The sequence below is a fragment of the Polypterus senegalus genome, chromosome 3 (assembly GCF_016835505.1).
Source record: "Polypterus senegalus isolate Bchr_013 chromosome 3, ASM1683550v1, whole genome shotgun sequence".
Lineage (NCBI taxonomy): Eukaryota > Metazoa > Chordata > Cladistia > Polypteriformes > Polypteridae > Polypterus > Polypterus senegalus.
Window position 1 is genome coordinate 66,081,846 of NC_053156.1, and position 18,567 is coordinate 66,100,412.

Genomic DNA, 18,567 nt, shown 5'->3' on the forward strand with positions numbered 1-18,567 from the left:
GGACGAAACCCAAAAAGACATGAGGAGAACATGCACACTCTACACACACTGCCACCAGCTGTGGGACAGGAATCTAGCATGCTGGATCTGTGAGAGGTAACCACTGTGCCCCTGCTGTTTCTGGAATACAACTGGTGAGGCAATGCTCTTCTTCACATAAACCTCTTGGTGTTAGTCCAGCCATTGTTAATATTCCAAGATTGACTTTCTGATTACTTTGCTCGGTAGGAGTTTCTAGAGCTAAGAGAGGTGGACACCTTCTTTCCTTCTAGCGCATAATAAGTTTGCAGAAATACTTCTGACAGTTTTTATGGTATAGTTTTTCATGACCAGTAGTTATAATTCCTATTTGTATAAAATAATGTTTTAAATAAGAGCCAGTATGGGTTTATGAGAGGAAGTACCTTCCAAACTAATCTACAAGACTTCTTTGAACAGACGACTGGAGCATTCGCCAAAAGCAAAGCATATGACATAACATACTTAGACTTTCAAAAATCCTTTGAGACTGCTGCATACAGAAAAAATTCTGAAACATGGAGCTTTTGCATCAGAGGGGACTTACAAAACTGAATTTCAAGTTGGTAAATCAACCAGATGAGTGGCAAATGCTCCCAGTGAAGACATCAAGGGTTTGGCCTTGGACTGCTATTGTTCTTGGGGACATATTTTTTATTTATGTTAATGACATAGACTCTGAGTTAATTAGAACTTAGAACCTTGTGAAATCTCTAGATGACACTAAAATTAGAGAAACAGCAGATACTGAAGAGACAGTAAAAAAACTATTCAACTAGACCCAGATACGCTTCAGAATTTGTTGAACTCTTGGACAATGACATTTACTGTAGTACAGGTCAAAGTGGTACATGCTGCCAAAAAGAACAGTAGTTACAAATACAAGATTGTGATGCTGCATTATAGGAAGCAACCTTTGATAAAGACTTAGGGGTTCAGGTTGATATAACATTCTTCTTATATTATTTATGCAACGTATAGAAGTGATTACAAGGTGAATAAAATGGTAGTGTAACAGCTGTTGATTAAGGACAAAGGACATTAACATCAAACTGTTTGATATGCTAGAAAGAGCAAACCTGGAGTACTGTGTGCTACAAAAAAGGCACAGATGAACAACAGAGTGACCAATACATCCTGCGGGACTAAAGGCTGAGTTTTATCCTGACAAGCTCAGGGAGATAAAAAAATAAAATAAGTCTCAAGCAAGAAATGTTGCATTGGGACCAAATCCAAGTCAGCAAAAGCAATGATGAAGTTGATTCAGTGGAATTCTTTCTGTTAAATAGTAATTGATGTACTTAAGGACACAGATAGAAATTAAGGGAATGTGTACTTAAGACTGAAGCCAGCATGCACTGCTGGATGAAGATCTTGAGACAAAATTAACTACTAACTGACTCCAAGAGATTGATGGACTGAATGGTCTCCTCTTGTTTGTCACTCACAGTCTGCTCATTTACGTGAATGTAGTTACAATATGACAGGTGTGGTTAAGGTGCCCAGTGACATTGTTATAACATTAACAGCATCTTTGACTTTTAAAACAACATTGAACATCTAGCTGGTCTGATGGGTAAAACTATAAATCAAGTCAAGTCAAGGGGCTTTATTGTCATATCATCCATAAGCAGTATTGCAGCATATGGTGGTAAGAAATAAAGTTCCCTGGGACCTCAGTGTAACATGTACATAAAACAGGACAAATGCAAGCAAAAGTAATGAACTTTAATAAAAAATAATAGAGAAATAAATAGACAGTAATAAATAAATGAATAAATAATGACAACAAACACTAATAATAACAACAGTAGTGACAACATTTATTATAAATAGACTACCAGGTTCAGGTCTGAGGATAAGATGGCAGCACAGAACTCAGAGTCTGGACAGCCAAAAGGTAGAGGCTGTAGAACTGGTTTGAATTTTATGGAAGTGGGACAAACAGATTGAAGGCAGGAAGGGAGTAGTACTCCACAATGCTATAGATGCTGAGAAAGCAACACTTTACAAATATGTCTTTAATGCAAGGTAGAGAGGCCCCAATGACCTTTTCTGCTGTGTGTACTATCCATTGTAAGACAGTCAGAGTCACTTTAAACTATTGTGATTTGCAAACATGACACTTAAGCAACCTCAAAATATCAATGGTGTCATTTTGTGCTTTATTATTTTTCTTGAAGAAACTACCCTTTGCAGAGTTCTAATTCAGACTTATATCATCACTGTTTATTTACAAAGTAATTAATTAATAATTTAATTAATTGTTTATGTTTATAAGGTACTAGTCAAACTACCCGACACACATGTAGTCTGTTTCGTTCCTACTGAATTTCATTCCTCTCCTCTGTAGAGCATATCTTCACCTCTTCAGGATCTCCTCAACCTTTTCCCTACTTTCGCTACAGTTCACAATGTCATCAACAAAGATCATAGTCCAAGGGGACTCCTGTCTAATCTCATCGGTCAACCTGTCCATACACATTACAAATAAGAAAGGGCTCAGAGCTGATCTCTCATGTAATCCCACCTCCAACTTGAATGCATCCGTCACTCCAACCGCAGACCTCACCACTGTCACACTTCCCTCATATATATTCTGTACAACTCTAACATACTTCTCTGACACTACCGACTTCCTCATACAATACATACAACTCCTGTCGAGGCACCCTGTCATGTGATTTTCAGGTCCACAAAGACACAACACAACTCCTTTTGGCCTTCTCTATACTTCTCCATCAACACCCTTAGAGCAAACATTGCATTTCCTGGCATGAAACCATACTGCTGCTCACTAATCATCACCTCCCTTCTTAACATAGCTTCCACTATTCTTTCCCATAACATCATAGTGCGGCTCATCAATTTTATCCCCCTGTAGCTACTACAGCTCTGCACATCCCCTTTATTTTTAAAAATCGGTGCCAGTTCACTTCTCCACTCCTATGGCATTCTCTCACTTTCCAAGATTGCATTAAAAAACCTGGTTAAAAATTCCACTGCCATCACTCCTAAACACTTCCATGCTTATTCTATATGAATATATATATATAGTCATAGGCGGCTGGGGTGGAGCCCAGCCGGGATGCCCGAGGGGACCAGAGGAGGGCTGGTGCCTCCTCCCGACCACGAGGGGCGACTGCCCTGGTTTTGTTGGTGGCCTCGGGTAGGGGGCTTGGAAGCCCAATCCTGTAGGGGCCCATGGCCCGGTGCCTAAAGAACCCTGGAGCCCAGCACTTCCACCACACCAGGAAGTGCTGGGGGAAAGAAGAATGGAGACACCCGGAGGGCTCCTGGGTGTGCAGCCGGCACTTTTGCCACACGGGGGCGTATCCAAGGTGGAGTGCCGGGAAGCAGCTGGAGCCCATCCAGGGTAGTATAAAAGGGGTCGCCTCCCTGCATTCAAGAGCGGAAGTCGGGTGGAAGAGGACGGAGCTGGAGAGAGGACTGGAGGCAGCCAGAAGGACGGCAACAGGGACTGTGAGGCCCGGACTTTGGGGGATCGGTGCTAGAGGCACTGGGTTGTGCACTAACTTGTACATATTGTAAATATAATAAATGGGTGTGTTGGGTCCCGTTCCACTATATATATATATATATATATATATATATATATATATATAATCTTAAGAAAAACCTTACGAAAAGTTAAAGATGACTGTCCCAGGGCGGCATTGATTTAGCACTAGGATAGATTTACCTGATTTACAAAAATAATATCTCAATTAAAACCTCCACCTGCTCCCTTGACCCGATACCAACAAGGTTTTTCAAAGAAGTATCAGGCGTGCTAATTGATAATGTTCTTGACATAGTAAATTCGTCACTAGATACTGGGGTCTTCCCAGACTGTCTTAAGACTGCTGTAGTTAAACCCCTACTTAAGAAACATAATCTTGACCCTCGCTCTTGAAAATTTTAGACCCATCTCTAACTTGCCTTCTTAAGTAAAGTTCTAGAGAAGGCAGTCATTATGCAGTTAAATGACCACCTAAATAAACATGCTATTCTTGATAAATTTCAGTCAGGTTTTAGAACAAATCACAGCACAGAAACTGCACTCGTTAAAGTAGTAAATGACTTATGGGTAAATGCAGACAGAGGCCATTTATCTGTTCTCATCCTCTTAGATCTGAGTGCTGCATTTGACACCATTGATCACAACATTCTTAGAAATCGCCTTAGTCAATGGGTGGGCCTCTGGCAGTGTCTTAAATTGGTTTGAATCCTACCTGACAGGGAGAAAATATTTTGTTAGTTGTGGGAATTACAACTCAAGACACATGATATCCAATATGGTGTTCCACAAGGCTCTATCCTGGGTCCGCTGTTATTCTCAATCTACATGCTTCCGTTAGGTCAGATTATCTCAGGGCACAACGTGAGCTACCACAGCTATGCTGATGACACACAGCTGTACTTATCAATAGCACCTGATGACACCGATTCTATTGATTCACTAACACAATGTCTGACTTGTATCTCAGAATGGATGAATAGTAATTTTCTCAAGTTAAATAAAGAGAAAACTGAAATTTTAGTGATCAGCAATAATGGATACAATGAGGCTATTAGAAATAAACTGGATACATTAGGATTAAAAGTCAAGACGGAGGTAAAAAGCTTAGGGGTGATTGTTGACTGTAATCTGAATTTTAAATCACATATTAATCAGATCATTAGGACAGCATTTTTTCACTTAAGAAACATAAGTAAAGTTAGACCTCTTTATCACTGAAAGATGCTGAGAAATTAGTTCACGCGTTTGTTTTCAGTCGACTAGATTACTGTAACGCACTCCTCTCAGGACTACCCAAAAAGATATAAATCGCTTGCAACTAGTGCAGAATGCAGCTGCTAGAATCCTAACTAGGAAAAGAAAATCAGAACACATTACTCCAGTTTTGATGTCACTACACTGGTTACCTGTGTCATTCAGAATTGACTTTAAAATTCTGCTTATGGTTTATAAAGCCTTAAATAATCTGCCCCATCTTATATATCGGAATGTCTGACACCTTATATTCCAAATCGTAACCTCAGATCCTCAAATGAGTGTCTCCTTAGAATTCCAAGAACAAAACTTAAAAGAAGTGGTGAGGCGGCCTTCTGCTGTTATGCACCTAAAATCTGGAATAGCCTGCCAATAGGAATTCGCCAGGCTGATACAGTAGAGCACTTTAAAACACTGCTGAAAACACATTACTTTAACATGGCCTTTTATAACTTCATTTTAATCGTAATTTAACTTAATCCTGATACTCTGTATGTTCAATTCATCAAATAACTATTCATGGTGGCTCTAAAATCGGTACTGACCCCTACTCTCTTTCTGTTTCTTTTTCCGTTTTTTGTGGTGGTGGCCTGCGCCACCTCCACCTACTCAAAGCTTCATGATGCTCCAACAATGATGGACGGATTAAAAGGAAGAAGTCTACGTGACCATCATCATCATCAAGCCCTTCCGTGAGAACCCTAAATCCAAAGAGGACTGTTTCATTTATGTTAGGTAGAATGCCCATAAGGGACTAGTCAAACTACCCGACACACATGTCTGGAATCCCTACAGATTTCGTTCCAGCCGCCTGGAGTCCTTTTGTTTTTCTGTCCCCTGGCCATTGAACCTTACTCTTATTCGATGTTAATGTTGAACAAAGATCATAGTCCAAGGGGACTCCTGTCTAATCTCATCGGTCAACCTGTCCATACACATTACAAATAAGAAAGGGCTCAGAGCTGATCTCTCATGTAATCCCACCTCCAACTTGAATGCATCCGTCACTCCAACCGCAGACCTCACCACTGTCACACTTCCCTCATATATATTCTGTACAACTCTAACATACTTCTCTGACACTACCGACTTCCTCATACAATACATACAACTCCTGTCGAGGCACCCTGTCATGTGATTTTCAGGTCCACAAAGACACAACACAACTCCTTTTGGCCTTCTCTATACTTCTCCATCAACACCCTTAGAGCAAACATTGCATTTCCTGGCATGAAACCATACTGCTGCTCACTAATCATCACCTCCCTTCTTAACATAGCTTCCACTATTCTTTCCCATAATCATAGTGCGGCTCATCAATTTTATCCCCTGTAGCTACTACAGCTCTGCACATCCCTTTATTTTTTATAATTATGTCTTTCACTTTTCTATTCTTTAATATGTAAAGCACTGCCATCACTCCTAAACACTTCCATGCTTATTCTATATGAATATATATATATAGTCATAGGCGGCTGTGAGCTACTGTTTGTATGAAAATGTGCTATATAAATAAATGTTGTTGTTGTTGTTGTTGTTGCAATAGATATTCATGGAATGCTTTAGCTGACGATCAGATGAAAACGGTCACACGTTGCTAACACTCTGCTCTAACATTACTCTCGCCCTCTTCTGATGTTGCTGATCTGGAGTCTTCTTGTTTAGTCCATCATATTTATTTTAAAATTCCACAGGCGTTTTGCAACACGATTGTTACATGCATCTGATTGGCTGGCTGTCAGTATGATGGATGAATTTGCTAGAACTCTTTAATCTGTTCGAGTATGTCTGTTTTCCAAACAATAAAGTTTCTGATGCTTTAAGAGCCTTCCTTTCCATAGCTGTAAACTGATTTGGCAATTTCTAGCCTGACAGCAACTCCTACTGTTTGCTGGTTGTAAAGTAATCAGATACAGCATGAAGCATCAGCATGTCTTCCTTCCCAAGCTGTAAACCAATTTAGTCCTAGGTGCAAAAGATGTCACTGTGCTTTGATTAATAGTACAGTTTAGGAAAACAGGATGCTTTGATGTTAATACTGCCCATGCAAGTGTCCTGTATTTGAAATCACCTTGTTTGGCTTGAGCAAAATAAAATGTATAGATATAAATTTGCCGATTTTGCACACCAGAACACCTTCTCCCCGAGCTCAACCTTGCAGTCTTCCATTTTTCAACTTCCACCATTTGATCCTTGGCTCTGCTCTGACTTTCCTCCTCTTCTTGATTTCCAACATCATCCTACAGACCACCATCCTATGCTGTCTAACTACAATTTCCCCTGCAACCAATCTGCAGTCTGCAATCTCCTTCAGACTGACCCTCCTGCATTGGATATAACCTGAGTGCATCTTCCTCCACTCTTGTACGTCACCCTATGTTCCTCCCTCTTCTTAAAATATGTATTTACCACAGCCATGCCCATCCTTTTTGCAAAATCCACTACCATCTGACTTTCTGCATTCCTGCCCTTGACACCATCACCTCCTCGTCTCCTCTGTTCCCTTTACCAACATGTCCATTGAAATCTGCTCCAATCACCACTCTCTCTCCCTTGGGTGCACTCTCCACACCTTCATCCAACTCACTCTAGAAATCTTCTTTTTCATCCATCACACACCCAACTTGGGTAACATATTCACTAACAACATTCATCATCACACCTCCAATTTCCGTGTTCATAATCATTACTCTGCCTGACACTCTTTTCACCTCCAAAACACTCTTGACATACTGTTCCTTCAAAATAACCCCTGCCCCATTTTTCCTCCTATCCACACCATGATAGAATAATTTGAATTCACCTCCGATCAAACCTGGCGTTAATCCGTTTCCATTTAGTCCCTTACACGCACAATATATCAACCTTCCTTCTCTCCATAATATCTGCTAACTATCTCCCCTTACCAGTCATACTGCCAACATTCAAAGTTACTACCCTCACTTCCACTCTCTTCACCTGCCTCCACTCCTCCTGCCTCTGCACATGCCTTCGCTCTCTTCTTTCTGTTTCTTTGGTTAACAGTAACCCACTTTTCGCTGGATAACAGTAATGGTGGTGGCCATTGTTAACCCAGGCTTCAACTGATCTGGTATGGAAATCTGTATTGTTGTCCACATATTGATCTGGCAGATTTTTACACCGGATACCCTTCCTGACATAACCCTCCTCATCTATTTGGGCTTGGGACTGACACAAAGAAAGACATTGATTTGTGCATCCCCTGTGGCTAGGTTTTGATGAACCTCACCCAACACCCCTCAGCAAAAGTGCATGAAGCTCCGCTTTAAACTACAGTAGATAGAAGCAGCATGTGGCATTGCCCAGGCAAGTAATGTAAGAAGCTCCAGTCATCTGCTAGTCTGGCTTCAGTCTGTTTAGGTGTTTCACTTTGAAACTGTTTCACTTTTCTCTGAGCCAGCAGGTGGCATTGATATATAAACTAAAGCACACTGAAAAAATCTCACTGGCACCCCCAGCATCATAATTTTGGGTTCCAAAGTAGTCTAACTTATCCATATAGTCCTGGAGAGTGACTATGCAAAATTTGGGTTGGACCGGTCAAAGGATTTGGAATTGCATAGGACAGTGTTTCCCAACTTTTTTCTATGGTGGCACAATTTTTGAAACCAAATACATCCCAAAGGACACCACTATTCAACCATCCACAAGCACATTATATCTCATACACACCATGAACTGCCCAAAGGGGAAAGGCTGCTGGAAAAGCCAGTATAAAAGCAGCTCCCAGATCAGTGTTTGCAGACACAGCACATAGTGAACGCTTTGGGTGCATCTCTCAGCTTCTTTGTCCCTTTACCCACCCCTCTCTGCCACAGGGGCAACTTGTATGCTTACCATCCACCAGCCCTGTGAGACTCACTGGTGACCACGCACCCAGGCAGATGGACTGTACCACCCAGGAGACCCGTCTGAAGTGTTCTAAGTGCTGTGTCTGAAACATAACGATCATGGAGCTGCTTTTATGACAGCTTCTCCAGGTAATCAGAAAGCTCTCCACCATCTGCGGACCTTGACCCTCTCAGGTTCAGAAGTAGGTGTGCTACACTATTATTTCCACAGCACATCTGCGTAGTTGTCATGGTGTACCGCTGTGCCGTTTCCCACTGGTTAAGAAACACTGGTATAGGGTGAATACAAACAGACATTATATTTTAGATATATAGCTTTTTACGAAGGGGTTCTGGCTGACTTATTCAAATTTTCAGTTTTACAATTTGTAACTTTTTTTTTTGTCCAGAGTTTTCCAACATGAATGCTTGTAATTTTTCTGTGATCCTTTATACGCCTGTGATTGTCATTACTACCCTCTGGTTTTAAGGTGTGTAGCACTTTGCACCAAACATGAATGCTGTCAAAACAAAACACTGCAATTACAAATAGACAGATATTACTTCTTCATTTGTCATTTTGTTAAATGTTACTGTTTTACTTCACAAGAGTATTCACATGTCCAGTTGCATGTGTGATGTGTTTTTTAGTTAGATGACTGACACTGCATGGAGGCAACAAGAGAGGTGTATGGTGGAGTGGAGCCACTTAGGTTCATTCTTATGGAGTCATTTAAATGTTCGTCTGTCAGTCTCGTTCTGAACTTTGATTTCATGACATTCATGTCAGACTCACAGAGGTTTGTAGACCCAAACAAAGCAAACATTTTCAGAGCTACTTGGTCAAAATTGTTATAGTTATCTGGCTGTACTAATCTCCAGAAATGCTGAGAATGCTGTTGAGACTTTAACTGCACATTATTTTGAAGGTTTACTAATATATAATATATAAAATCCAATGTCTGTCCACTTTTCACGAGAGAACTACTTAACAGATTTAGATCGTTTTTTTTCTATAATTTGCTTGAACATTCCGGTTGATTTTGCGACTTCTCTCATTCCATTATTTATCATAGTTCACTTGCGGTATCGATTTATTTGTGCGAATCCAAGAAACACACAGTGAGCTGTGGGGAGGGGCCTTCCTCACTTACTCGCCAGCTTCGAGGCGTGTTCCTTAACTCCGCTTAGCTGGCGAACAAGAGAACAATTGAATTCAACTTTGTTTGATATTTAAAATAAAGTGTTACGTAGGTCTGGATGAATTTGAGTCTTGATATTCTCTTAAGTGTATGCCACATTGAAAAGATAGATTGCAATTCAGTTTGTGAATCGTGATTTTGTGTTTAAAGGATCGTGATATGACTTTTTGGAAAGATCAGCCACCCCTAATTTGACTAATCAAGTTTTCAAATTTATGTAGGATTCATTAACCCTTTGGCAAGCTACTTAAAAAAGGGGTTGCGAGCTACCGGTAGCTCATGAGCGACATGTTGGAGACTCCTGCGTTAGACCTTCCTGTGTGTTTGTGTGTGACGTTTTAGACCTATGAAAGTTTTTGGATCATTAACTCTAAGGAAATACTTTTTCATACTCAGGTGAGGGTAACATGGCAATCTGCATTGATCTCATTGTACTCGCCTCCTCCTGATTGCAGGTTTCAGTTTGACAGTTCAGAGGGGTGCTACTTTGACTGATCAACCTTTATTTAGCAGTAATGGATGGATGGATGCTACCAAACATTATTTTCTTACATAACAAAACAATGCAAATAAGAAACAAGATCACATTTTAAAATGAAATTCAGCTGTCCAACCATGATTAGTCCACTTTTTCAGTGGCATTCAATGCAAGGCAAGAACCATCCTGAGACTGAAAGTCAGCTCATTAATGAACATGAAGCCAATTTCAAGTAAATATCTTTTGGATGCAGGAATTCCTGGGGTAATTCAGACCCAAGGGAAATAGCAAGACTCCAGAATAAGCTTTCATATGTCAAGGGAGCAAATTAGAGTATAAAATGATTACCAGAATATGTGTACATTAGAAGCTAAGGGAGCACAGTAGGGTTGGATCACAAGGACTGTTTTAATATTGAATGCAGGCAGCAGATGTCATATACAAAAGATGAGGTGGATTTCTAGGCGACAACTGGATGTTGTGATACATCAGTTACGTGGGCAGAACTATGGGGAATGTCTCTGCTGGTTGTAGAGACCAGTGCAAGGCAAGAACCAACCTTAAATTGAAAGACTACTGAAGACAGGGCCAATGTAAAGTCACCAGAACATCAGAAAATTGACAAACGAGAGGAGACCATTCAGTCCTTCAAGCTCATTTATTTAGCTAATACCTTCAATGCACATCTTTAGGGATGCTGGAATTCCTGGGGAAGTTCAGACCCATGGGAAATACCGGCAGTGTAACTCTGAAATGGGCTCACTCATGTCAAGGGAGCAAATTAAGAGTGTAAAATGATTTAGGAGACGCTTAGGAGGTACAAAAGGAATGGTCCACATGGACTTAAGTTTAAAATTGAATACAGGCAACAGATTTCATTTACAGATAACAAAGGTTATCAAGGCGAGATAGATGGACGTTGTGATAGATAAATCGCATAGGCAGAACTGCGGAGAGAGTCCCCAGAACTGGCGCACTTTGCATGAAATGATTTTCAATAGTAGCTGTATGCCTTTATCCTTCTTGTTTCGTGAAAGGAGTATACGTTGTTCCTTTGTGATTGTAAGAGGCAGGAGTATCGCCTTGAACCCTCTAAATGGGTGGTTCATGCTTTGCGGCAAAGTGCTTTTGGCAGGGCGATGGTCATCTGCCTGTAGCTTGGATGTTGAGCCGCGGGAGTAGAGGCAGATCGATGCGCTTATCCCTGGACCTCACATTAATCCCTCTTGCAGAGCTGATCTCAGCATCGTGCTGACAATCTCTAATGAAGGATGGTGGGGGGGTCTTAGATGTGCAGTTTCGGAGTTGCAACCCCCACTGCACGCACGCAGCCAGCAGCTGAACCACTGGTGTGGGGAGGGGGCGAGGGTGAGGGGTATGGGAATCGTGATCTCGCGAGAGCTCGTCCGGCCTTTAATTGTAGGGGGTTATTATAGGAGCCGATAAGCAGCTAGCACTTCCACAGATGAGCAGACAGATCACTGGGGAGCCGGAGAGAAGACGCCAGACGAAGGAAAACAGCCAACAACCCAGCGAGACATACATAGGTGTTGGAGAGAAGACGCCAGACGAGGGAAAACAGCCAACAACCTAGCGAGACACATAAAGGTGAGGCGCATAACAGGAGCAAGGGTATCCCGATTTTAACAGGCGCCTTGCGATCCTTCGTCACCTTTGATCTTAGTTTCTCAGGAGTAACTTTTTATTATTTTGCTTGGCTTGTGGGGCGCACGTTCTGCGCATGAGGCAGCAGGGACTGGGCGATCTCGTGCTAGACGTGGGTTTGCGGAGAAAGGTGAGCGTGTGTTGTGGTGAGGGGCGTGGTGCCCGCCTGTGTTTTTACCTCGAGGAAGGGGAGGTGCCCTGCCTTTACAGCCATCTGCTTCGTTTCACTTTCACACACAGGTGCACAGTACACTGCCGGGGCCACATAGCGACGCGTCTGCCTATTGCCGCCGATTTCGGGGGTCCACATTGCTGGTGCAAAGAGGAAAAGAAAACGCGTGAGCGAATCCTAGTGTCGACAAGCTGCTTTAGTCAGTTTAAAGGTATGCCATGCAAAGCTTTATGTTGCAAAGGATGTTTGCTCAAAACGGTTGCCCTTTTCGCTGCAGATAACGACATGCCGCGCGATTAGTGAGTTTCTAAATCTTTCTTGATCTGAAGACTTAATTTTCTCTTACAGTCGGTATACGTGGACGTCTGCCACTGATATATGTTAGTTTTTAGATGTATTTGTATCTTTTCCTCTGCCTGATACCTCATCCCATTTTTGTATTTGTCTTTTAAGACTTTTTCAGACACAAATTTAATCTCCGAATAATGGGTGAAAAACAGAGGGTGCCACCAACGTGTGGTAGCTTGGATACCCACTTCTGAGTAACCTGTACATTTACGTGTCCCTGGGTTTAAGCGTCGTGTTTAGCTCCTGTTGCAGAACCTGACAGCTAAGTTTCGCATTAGGGTGTTACCTGGGCCATGGCATAACGGTTATGTTTTACAGCTTGCATAGTTTACCAATCTCCCGTGAGTTTTAGGGATGGGGCTGTAACTGGGATTCAGTTGTCTGGCTTGCTTGAGTTCAAACACATGGTTTGGTTCTGGCATTGTGAACCTGTCTGCTGGCTGCGAGCTCATGCTGAATGTCCATTCAGCTGATGAATGACATGTCTCGTTTTCAGTTGAAAAATTGCACTATGAACACCCTGCCTCCCTGGCAGAGAATCTGTAATAGCATTATTAGCTCCCTACGAATGTTCCTGAAGATTTTGTCTGGTGCATTACTCAAAAGCAAATCAAAATAGAAACAGACTGACATTCTTCAATTACCACTAAGTATCCAGTCTACTTATATTTATCAAGCAGGCAGATTATTTTGAGGAGTCAGGAAAGAATAGCAGTATGTATTTAGCTTTTCAGATTCCCCATAGGCCCCTGTTTATAGTTGAGGGCGCACTTGTGTTTTGCCTTTTGGGTTCCCAACAGCGCCAGGGACTCCTTTATCTGAGTTCAAGTGTCTCATTCTGCCAGTATCCAGCCTGGCCCAAGTGTCGTAGAGAACTGTAGCCTTTATTAAGCCTCTGCTCACTTTTTTTCTGTGCAGAAAATGACTTTGAGAGGGAAAGAAACTATTTCTGCAATGAAAGCTACACATTCTGACCATTCCGATTATGTGTGTTGTGCAGCTCTCTGGGTGGGACTATGCCATTAAATGTGTGCTTTCGGCCCTTCGTAGCCAGGGTCTGTAAAGAACGCCGTGAATTAGTGTGTCATTCTAAGGTGTCTATGGTCAAGTACTGTGAGCTGAAGACAAAGCCAAGTGGACAGAATTTATCCAAAATCCATTTTCAGAACCTTACCATACAAGAGCTTGGCTGGAGCTTAACAAGATAGTAACATAGTTTGCAGGGCTTAGTAGTGACTAGTCACATGCTCTATTTGTTTTTGTTCAATTTCTGTCAGTATGTTTAGTAACTGACACTCCATTCCTCCTGTTATATCCTAAAGATGTGCACATTTAATTCAAGTAGTCACTGTAAATTTGCATCTGTCTAACCGAGTTTGGGTGTGTGTGCTCTGCCCAATACCGCTGTGATGGATTCCAGCCCTGCAAAGATGAAGTGAATCAAGTGGGTTTGAAAACTGAATGGTGGATTTATTGTACACAAGCAAATATTGGGCTTAAGTATATCTTTTTTTGGTTTTTATAGATTTAGCAACAAAACATAGATTTTTAATCTAATAATTATGATGCAATCCCTTATTTTGTTTGCTTTCTGATGGTGTTTGTTCTGAAAGAGGGTGAATGAAATGGAATTATTTGATTTCTGTGCTATGTGTAAAAATATGTATTTGGTGGTGTTATTGTTCAAGTGGTAGCTTAACTTTGGATATGATCAATGTGCTATCATAATCTACAGCTAATTTTCATTTTTTTCGGGTAATGGCAGTCCATTTGTTCCCAGATGCATTCCTCATATTAATATTAAGCACAAGAGTATCTTAGCAGAAAAACTGCCATCTAGTTTCATAACAGGTCTTTAGAGGTACGTAGATGAAGAATGTATTGTTCAAATTCACAAAGACCCTCTCTTTTGAAATGAAGACAGGAATGGCTGTAGAGATTTTCTGTATTGAAGGTGTCAGACTCCTCTTCTGGAGGGCTTCAGTGGCTGTAGATTTTCATGCCAACCATTTTCTTAATTAGAAGCTGATTGTAGTTGGAACTTATTTAATTGTATGGCCCAGTGTCTTTCTGATGTTTCTAACATTGTGGATTTTATTTTTCTAGATCGCCATAAAATTTTTGTGACCTAACAGTCCTTTTATTTTATTTATTTTTTGCTAATTTTTGTACTGAAATGGATTTTTAATATTTAATGCACATATATTAAAAATTGACCAGTTTAATTGGTAACTGGGTGCTGTACATATTTGTAAATAAAAAATTTTCTCAATTAATTTACTAGTAAATATTTAATTGGCAAACTCAGGGTTTGACTGTTAATGAATTATATATGCAGTTATGGGTCGTGAATCTTTGAGTGAAATAAAGTAGAAAATGTTACATTTGGGTGCACCATGTAAACTGGCTGATATGAAAACTGCTATCCTGGTCTGTATAGCACTGGTTACGAAAAGCAAGAGCTGAAAGCATTTGGTAACTATATAATCCTGTATTTTACCAACAAATGTCATCTTGTCGAGATGGCCTCAGTGACTGTACGGGTTCGTTCTTGACAATCGTCCACTTTTCACGAGAGAACTACTTCACAAATTTAGATTGGGTTTTTCTCTATAATTTGCTTGAACATTCAGTTACTTTTGCGAAATCTCTCATCACACTAAGTATTATACTGTAGTTTGGTTGCGGCACCAATTTATTTGCGCGCTTGGAACCTCAGGAGTAGAGAGATGGTCGGTGCCATCCTCACTCATGCTCCAGCCTCCTTTCGAGTCGCTCTGCCTCTCGCCACATGTTAGAGCGTACCTTTCCTCCACTTAGCTAGCGATACCTGTTTGTTCAGCACACATTATCATCTAGAGATTATTAAAGAGTAACGTTTAACATTTTTCAGAGAGAGATCACAGCTACATGTGGTTTAGACTGTACCTGCACATTGGCAGAGATATCATGGCCACATGCTCTTCTCCCCACGCGGGGGACGCACTCCCAACAGAGCTGAACACGATCAGATACAATGGCAACATTTGACGTGGGTGCATACCTACCTTCCGCTTGGCCAGAGATGTCTTGCCAACTTTTTACATTTCATAGCTATATTCTCGCCCCTGATAGCAAAACCAAAAATATTTTACATCAAGAGGCCCTCAGATACGAAAGCTAACAATATAAATTCTCTTCAATACAAATTATTACATTTTTTTGATTGATTTTTAAAATTTGTCCTGTTTTACTACTACACGGGTGGAACTGTGGGGGAAAGCTAAATTACAGTATAAATTAATCAGTTGCTGAATCAGAATTTTTGCCATTTTGTTTTCTTTCCTCCTAACAAAAAACTGCATCAACTTGTATTTGTCTTTTTGAGAGCCATAGTTTATCCTTTTAGTCTGTCAGGTTTGAGCCAGAACACATAGTGAGTTTCCTATAAAGCAGAGAGTTTCTGATAAGCAGATGCCGGTATGGATGCTGGAGTTTTTATTTGTACTGGTTGTTTTCCACTAAAGAAGTCCCTGAATACATTTTTAAGCTCTCATTTTTTATTCCAAGGTTATTCAGGCTCAAGGGAGGTTTCAGCTCTGGACATGGTGCCAGTCCATTGAGAACATACCTACTTAGTGAGAGTATGGCTTTGTCTTGTTCATACCATGTTCATAAACTTTCAATTTACATTTCGCTATTGTGGTTACTAGTTCATAAATCATTAAAAACTTCCATTATTGTGCATGTTTTTATGAAGTAGTCATAGTAAAGAAGCCACTGAGGTGCTGACTTTCTTATATATGTTGATGCTCTCAGTTGGTTTACAACAGTGAGGGTGTCCCTGCATAATCATGTGATCAGAGAGGTGCAATGAGGTTGTAGAGTGGGCCAATCACATCGCATCACATCTCTCTCTCGGTTTCTTATGCTGTGTTCCATTTATCTCAGAAGTCCGATGTTGGGTCTGGGAATGACATCACACCTGAGTTTGTCACGATCCAGTAAAACATTTAGAAAACCATCCAGATGTGCCTTGTTCCATCAGACTAAATAGCAGTTGATAACAACACTTTACATGGGATTATATGTATCCAAACATTGTAGCAACATGTCCACAAATAGAAGTTGGACAGTACTGTGTATACGACAGATTTAATGAGACACAAATAGACAGAAGTGCTAATAAACAGTATAATACTGCTGCTTTCACTAAATGTGGTGGTGTACCTTGCCATTTTGGATTGACATCATTATCTGAAAGCGGACAAACTCAGACTTGTCACACCAGCACTAAGGTTTTCAGCTGGAAATCTGACTTAAGGGAGTGTTCCAGTTGAAAATTCTGACTAGGAACTCAGAAATTCTGACTTACCGTTTTAAGTGGAATGCAGAATTAGAACAGACCACCAGAAATTACCACAGTAGTCCTGATGGCCAGTCCATCCCTGAGAGACATATGTACTGCTAGTGTCAATTTAGCCCTGCCATTTGTGATGTGTATATTTACCATAGGAAACAGCAGAAACATATTTTATATTTCTGTAATCAGAGGTGTAGAATCCACTACATCTTCACACTCCATCTACTGTATTATTGTCCACCCAGAAAGGTGGTGAATGTACAACATATCATTGTGCTCCACTTTCACTGTATATCCTCCATGTTACATAAGCACAGGTGAGATGGTTGGCAGGTGCGACAACAGAATGTAGTCGATCAGTAGCTCTGGCCCCCACATGGTGATGGCAGACATAGGGTCTGTAATGTTCAAGATGATATAATGATTAGATCCCTGTTTTTGAATGAGAAGGAAATTGTGTATCTAAGCAGTCCATCTTTCGAATCCACTTGGTACATTACAGTGTCTCGGGCAGCTTATTTCAATAGTATGCACATCATGATAAGAACCATATGTGTCAGAATGTCCATCAGTTGTGGGGCACTGCATCCACATGCTGTCATGCTTAGCTTAACCTTATAAACACGTCTTTGAGATGTGGGTGAACAAATAGAATACCCTGGTAAAACCCATGTAGACTCTGGGTGAATATTCAAACTCCACACCAACACTAGCTGGAGCTGTGAGGCCTCAGTGCTCACCATTGCACCACCGTGTCGTTCTGGAGTGGACACTGTCCAAACAGTTGTTTTAAATTTTATAGCACCTTTTATGGTAACATTGTGCTGGCACAGAATTACAAATATCTTTACAATTAAAGCTCAGGCAGGCAAAGTGTTCAGGGGTGAGCCAGTGGCTAAACTTGAACCTGTAACTTTTGTGGCATGGTTTTTTTTTTAAGGAAGCTTTTCAGGCTTACAGAATAAGTGCTCCATCTTGTTTAAAGTGCATGTAATGTTCCAGGCTTTTTACAAGGCCAATGTTGCTTTTAAATAAATTGCACAGTAATAACAGCACCAGCATCATAAATTTAATTATTTCCAGCTGGATTTTACATAAACGTCCTTGCTCAGAAGACATAGCCTTTGATGATTGTAATTCCTGCTAAATTCAAATTGATTTATTGGTGGTGCTCAGACCGTAGAGTAGATCGCCATATAAGAGTGCAGTACCACCTTCTCTGATAAACAAATTGAAACTATTGCTCATTTATTGCTCTGTTTTTATGTAGCTGAACTTTATTTAGCCTTTGGAACTTTGCTCTCAAATGGTACGCGTAACTTCGCACTGGCTGTGGGAGTTTGAAAGATGAAGTGAACTGGGCATCTTATCGACTGATGCCGTCGTTTTAGCTTTAATTATGCAGTGAAATTGAAGTATACAGGTTTGCACCACTTAGCTGATCTCATAATGTATGGTTTATCATCAATAATGAGGGTACAAGGACAACAGAACTCTATAGCATGCCAGTCAGTCAATTTGATTAAGATGACGTAACTTTCCTTGTGCAGGGGAACTTTATAGGTGTCAATGCAGCACTGGCCTGCCCAAATAATGCATTCTTGTATGTGGCTAATTAAATATACTTTCCAAAATATTTTCCCATCATTCCCCTTCATTCTAGTTCAAAGGTGACAGTCTGGTTTCCATCCTTTCATTTTAATGTTGTTATTAC

General features: G+C 40.8%; 1 protein-coding gene across 2 annotated transcripts in view; it reads left to right on the top strand.

The window, feature by feature from the left end:
• The first annotated feature begins 11,714 nt into the window (after window positions 1-11,714).
• Window positions 11,715-18,567, top strand: part of ache (acetylcholinesterase) — a 41,665-nt gene continuing 34,812 nt past the window's right edge. Inside the window, exon 1 of one of the 2 annotated variants that reach the window (XM_039747391.1) lies at window positions 11,715-11,934. The gene's annotated coding sequence lies outside the window, so the exon portion shown is untranslated. Of the gene's footprint in view, window positions 11,935-12,259; window positions 12,375-18,567 lie in introns of those variants that run through there. The other variant, XM_039747392.1, reaches the window with a different exon arrangement.